We start from the raw sequence: 6,207 nt of genomic DNA on the forward strand, positions 1-6,207 counted from the left end.
ACTGAGAATATGACTGAGGATGGACAGATCTGAGGAAAAACTGGTCTCCAGCACCGTTAAGTGTTGACTCAAGCACAGATGTTTGTTGTGCCGTGTTTCCACTACGTGGTATCGGTTCGACTTGACTCGACTCGGCCTTTTTGCGTTTCCATTACGAAAAAGGACCTGGGATCTGGTACCCAGTACTAGTTTTTTTGGTATCACCTCCGTCGAGGTTCCAGGACTGAGGACCAGATACTAAATAGGGATGTAACGATCTGAAAATTTCATATCAAGGTTATTGTGACCAAAGTTATCATTATTATCGCACTGTTGTTGAAATTGTGCTCAAAATGTTCAAAAAGTACTAATACACACGCTGAAATAATTTAACCAAGTTGTATTTTGAAACAACAAAACAACAACAACAAAAAAATAATAATAATAATAGTCCCTTCTGTTGCAGAAACATTCCAATATTAACCCTTAGTGGTCTGAGCCTTTTTTGTCTATTTTTCAGTCCTTTTGATTTGGCCTTTATATACTATAGAAACAAATGTTTACTATACCCATGTTTGGGATCTGTTTTTTCAGCACAACTTCATCTATATCATCTGTCTTTTATTTTTTCACTTTAACCTACTATAAAAACATAAAAGGACAAAAAACACACAAAAAATATAAAATTCAATTTGAAAACTGTATATAATTTATTGTATAAATAACACACAGATGTTTAACAAACCTTTTCAGAGACTTTAAAAGTGAATATTGGTTCCAAATATTAGGTATAGAAAATTAAAATTGTAATAAATTAAAACTATACTCAAATATTTGACTTAAAAGCAGATCTTTACATAGGCGTTTTCTCCGGAAAAGTGCGATAATCAAACACAGTTATCCTACTATATAATGCACGTTTCGGCTCCATCCAGCGTCCGTCCGATCGATGTTGCAAGCACGGGACACGGGAGGGCGTTTGGGTGCAATGCCACTGTCGCACCATGGGAGGGCGCTATCGTACGGGTACAATGCCACTAGTCATGATAATTTCAATTTAAATGGTAATACTAACCGTCTGCCATTTTATACCGGTAATCGTTACATCCCTAATACTAAAAGGTGACGTGTAAACACTGCAGAACATTGATTGGTCAGAGTCGTCTCTGTGACCCGCCCTTTTAGAAAAATCGGATGCAGAAGTTTCCAGTAAATCTGTCAGTAGGTGAATCCACATGAACAGTCTGTAAAACTACACCATGGTTTGTTGAGGACATTCAGATGTAAAAATTCAGCATGAGTTTGACGAGTCAACACGCAATGAGCGAGTTTATCAGCAACTCGGAGCAGATGACACAGAAGTAACGCGCCACATCGCTATGACGACCAGGTACTGGAAAGTGGGTAGTACCCTGTAATGGAAACGGTCTGGAATAGGACCTGGTACCAGAGTGGAGTCGAGCCGGTTCCATGTAGTGGAAACGTTGCAGTAGTAGCAGTCCAGTGTCCATCATTTTGGACAGATCATTAATCTTTTATGAGTGATGTTCAAACTATGGACCAGAACCAGAAATGGAGACGACACTCGAACTTTAAACTCTGGGTTACAGATGGAACTAATGTCATTTGTGACCAAACGACACATGCTGGGTCACTTTCTGTCGCTATGAATGATAAGGTTGATCATATTTCTGTTGCAAATCTATGGAAGTAAATCAGTCTCATCAGATTTTGAATGATAAAAGCCATTGAATTTCAAGCACTGAAAATTTTTTTTGCACTGAAATTAAGTATCTGAATTTTTTGTCTCTGAATTCCCCTATGTTCATAAATTTAGAATAAAAACAATTCAGAAACAAAAAATTCCGATGCAAGAAATTTAGATACAAAAAAATTCAGATGCACAAAATTCCGATGCAAAAAATTCTGATGCAAAAGATTCAGAAGCACAAAATTCAGACGCAAAAAATTCAGATACAAAAAATTTGGATGCAAATTTCAATTGGCTGGCTGTCGGTTCGACTTGAGATAGAATCGATTGCTTTTCCTTGGTGTTCCGGATGTGTGATCTGAATTTTTTGCATCTGAATTTTTTTTTTTACTCTAAATTTATGAACATAATTAAATTGAGACAAAAAAATTGAGACACTTCATTTCAGTGCAAAAAAATTCAGTGCTAGAAATTCAATGGCTTTTATACTTCCAGATCTGATGAGACAGATTTCCTTCCATATAAACCCTTTAATTCCCTGTTTAAAGGTTGAATATACAAACACTAAACTCTTACTAACACAGTGGCTGCAGACTTTATTCCTGTTTCATCCTTTATATCATTTTTTACATGTTTTTAAATAATACAGACTTTATTTTGAATCTCATGCTGTGTGTTTGTATATTTTATTATAATTTTCACTCATGTGACTGGGTATTGTTTATCTTTTTTTTTTTACTTTATGAAGCATCCTTAATAGTCCACCAAAAAAAAAAAAAAGTGATCACAATGACCACAAACATACTGTTTTTTTTAATAACTTTATTTCTCATTTTTCCATAACATTGACATCATTAAGACATTTCTTACACAATTTGTGACCTTACCCACCCCCACACCCCATCCAGGTGACATCCCTGCAAAGACATCCATTGGCTAAAATTTCCTTAGGGGGTCAAATGAGTGGCCATTTTTGCCAAAAAAAAAAATTGTAAGAAATGCATCGAACTGTGTGTAAATAATGCTAATCCATTTGTGCACAGTCTTCTGATATTATCTGAGAGTGGAAACTCTGTTTTCATAAATATTGGATTTTGAATCGCAGGTATATGTGAAAACTTTTGCTGGTGGACGGATGTGACATTACCCATGATGCTCTGGTCAGTACCAGTGCTTAATTGTATGTGCTCCAAAAAGACTAATTTTGGACCATGTTCAAATCTGGTTAAAAACTGCTCTAGATCAATATAAAGTCCTGTCTATGTGTTTCTGAAGGTGTTTCAAGGTGTTTTGTGCCTTTATTCAAACATTCATCGTCGGCCCCTGGTGTTCAAATGGTAAGGCTGTAGTATGTGATCCTGAAAGGGAAATTTTTAAACCCTGTTTCAATATGGAAAAAACTGCTCTAGATCAATATAAATTCCCATCTATATGTTTCTGGAGGTGTTTCAAGGTGTTTTGAGCCTTTATTCAGACATTTATCAAAACCTCCTGGTGTTCAAATGGTAAAGCTATAGTATGTGCTCCTGAAAGGGAAATTTTTTCACCCTGTTCAAATCTTGAAAAAACTGCTCTAGATCAATATAAATGCCCATCTACATGTTTCTGGAGGTGTTTTGTGTCTTTATTCAAATGATCATAGACGCCCCCTGGTGTTCAAATGGTAAGGCTATAGTAAGTGCTCCAAAAAGGGAAATTTTTTGACCCTGTTTCAGTCTGGAAAAAACTGCTCTAGATCAATATAAATTCCCATCTATGTATTTCTGGAGGTGGTGCAAAGTGTTTTAAACCTTTATTCAAACATTCATCAGCACCCCCTGGTGTTCAAATGGTAAGGACTTACTATGTGCTCCAAAAGGGTAATTTTTGGACCATGTTCAAATCTGGAAAACAAAAGTGCTCTAGATCAATATGAATTCCAGTCTACATGTTTCTGGAGGACTTTCAAGGTGTTTGTACCTTTATTAAAACACTCATCGACGCCCCCTGGTATTCAAATGGTAAGGCTATAGTATGTGCTCCAAAAAGGGTAATTTTTGGTCCATGTTCAAATCTGGAAGAAAAACGATTAAGATCATTATACATGTCCATCTATGTGTTTCTGGAGGTGTTTCAAGGTGTTTTAAGCCTTTATTCAAACATTCATCGGTGCCCCCTGGTGTTCAAATGGTAAGGCTATAGCATGTGCTCCAGAAATGGTAATTTTGGACCATGTTGAAATCTGGAAAAAAACTGCTCTAGATTAATATAAATGCCCATCTACATGTTGCTGAAGGTGTTTCAAGGTGTTTTAAGCCTTTACTCAAACATTCATCGTCACCCTCCGGTGTTCAAATGGTAAGGCTATAGTATGTGCTCAAAAAAGGGTAATTTTGGACCATATCCAAATCTGGAAAAAAACTGCTCTAGATAAATGTAAATGCCCATCTCTGTGCTTCTGGAGGTGTTTCAAGGTGTTTTAAGCCTTTATTCAAACATTCATCGGTGCCCCCTGGTGTTCAAACGGTAAGGCTACAGTATGTGCTCTAAAAAGGAAAAACTTTCAACCAACTTCAAATCTGGTTAAAACCTGCTCTAGATCATTATACATGCCCATCTACATATTTCTGGAGGTTTTTCCAAGGTGTTTTGTGCCTTTATTCAAACATTCATCGACGCCCCCTGGTGTTCAAATGGTAAGGCTATAGTATGTGCTCCAAAAAGGGAAATTTTGGATCCTGATTAAATCTGGAAAACACTGCTCTATATCATTACAAATTCCAATCTATGTGTTTCTGGAGGTGTTTCAAGGTGTTTTGTGCCTTTATTAAAATATTAATCGGTGCCCCCAGGTGTTCAAATGGTAAGGCTATATAGTAGGTGCTCCAGAAATGGTAATTTTGGACCATGTTCAAATCTGATACAAAACTGCTCTAGATCAATATAAATGCCCATCTCTTTGTTTCTGGAGGTGTTTCAAGGTGTTTTGTGCCTTTATTCAATCATTCATCGACGCCCCCTGGTGTTCAAATGGTAAGGCTATAGTATGTGCTCCAGAAAGGGAAATTTTTTGACCCTGTTCAAATCTTGAAAAAACTGCTCTAGATCAATATAAATGCCAATCTACATGTTTCTGGAGGTGTTTATAGGTGTTTTGTGTCTTTATTCAAACATTCATCGTTGCCCCCTGGTGTTCAAATGGTAAGGCTATAGTATGTGCTCCAAAAAGGGAAAATTTGGACCCGTTTTCAATCTGGAAAAAACTGCTCTAGATCATTATAAACTCCCATCTACATGTTGCTGGAGGTGTTTCAAGGTGTTTTGTGCCTTTATTTAAATATTCATCGGTTCCCCCTGGTGTTCAAATGGTAAGGCTATAGTATGCGCTCCAAAAAGGGTAATTTTGGACCATATCCAAATCTGGAAAAAAACTGCTCTACATCAATATAAATGCCCATCTCTGTGTTTCTGGAGGTGTTTCAAAGTGTTTTAAGCCTTTATTCAAACATTCATCACCACCCCCTGGTGTTCAAATGGTAAGGCTATAGTATGTGCTCTAAAAAGGGAAATTTTGGACCCTGTTTCAATGTGGAAAAAACTGCTCTACATCAATATAAATGCCCATCGACATGTTTCTGGACATGTTTCAAAGTGTTTTAAGCCTTTATTCAAACAATCATCGACGCCCCCTGGTTTTCAAATGGTAAGGCTATAGTATGTGCTCCAAAAAGGGAAATTTTGGACCCGTTTTCAATCTGGAAAAAAACTGCTCTAGATCATTATAAATTCCCATCTATATGTTTCTGGAGGTGTTTCAAGGTGTTTTGTGCCTTTATTTAAATACTCATCGGTGCCCCCTGGTGTTCAAAAGGTAAGGCTATAGTATGTGCTCCAGAAAGGGAAATTTTTCAACCCTTTTTCAATCTGGAAAAAATCTGATCTAGATCAATATAAATTCCCATCTATGTTTTTCTGGAAGCGTTTCAAAGTGTTTTGTGCCTTTATTCAAACATTCATCATCGCCCCCTGGTGTTCAAATGGTAAGGCTATGGTAAATACTACAGAAATGGTAATTTTGGACCATGATCAAATCTGGAACAAACTGCTCTAGATCAATATAAATGCCCATCTCTGTGTTTCTGGAGGTGTTTCAAAGTGTTTTAAGCCTTTATTCAAACATTCATCACCACCCCCTGGTGTTCAAATGGTAAGGCTAGAGTATGTGCTCCAGAAAGGGACATTTTTCAACCCTTTTTCAATCTGGAAAAATCTGATCTAGATCAATATGAATTCCCATCTATGTGTTTCTAGAAGCATTTCAAGGTGTTTTGTGCCTTTATTCTAACATTCATCATCGCCCCCTGGCGTTCAAGTGGTAAGGCTAGAGTAAGTACTACAGAAATTGTAATTTTGGACCATGTTCAAATCTGGAAAAAAAAAGATCTAGATCATTATACATCCCCATCTATGTGTTTCTTGAAGCATTTCAAGGTGTTTTGTGCCTTTATTCAAACATTCATAGTTGCCCCCTGGTGTTC

This window comes from Sphaeramia orbicularis, chromosome 5, assembly GCF_902148855.1.
Source record: "Sphaeramia orbicularis chromosome 5, fSphaOr1.1, whole genome shotgun sequence".
NCBI lineage: Eukaryota > Metazoa > Chordata > Actinopteri > Kurtiformes > Apogonidae > Sphaeramia > Sphaeramia orbicularis.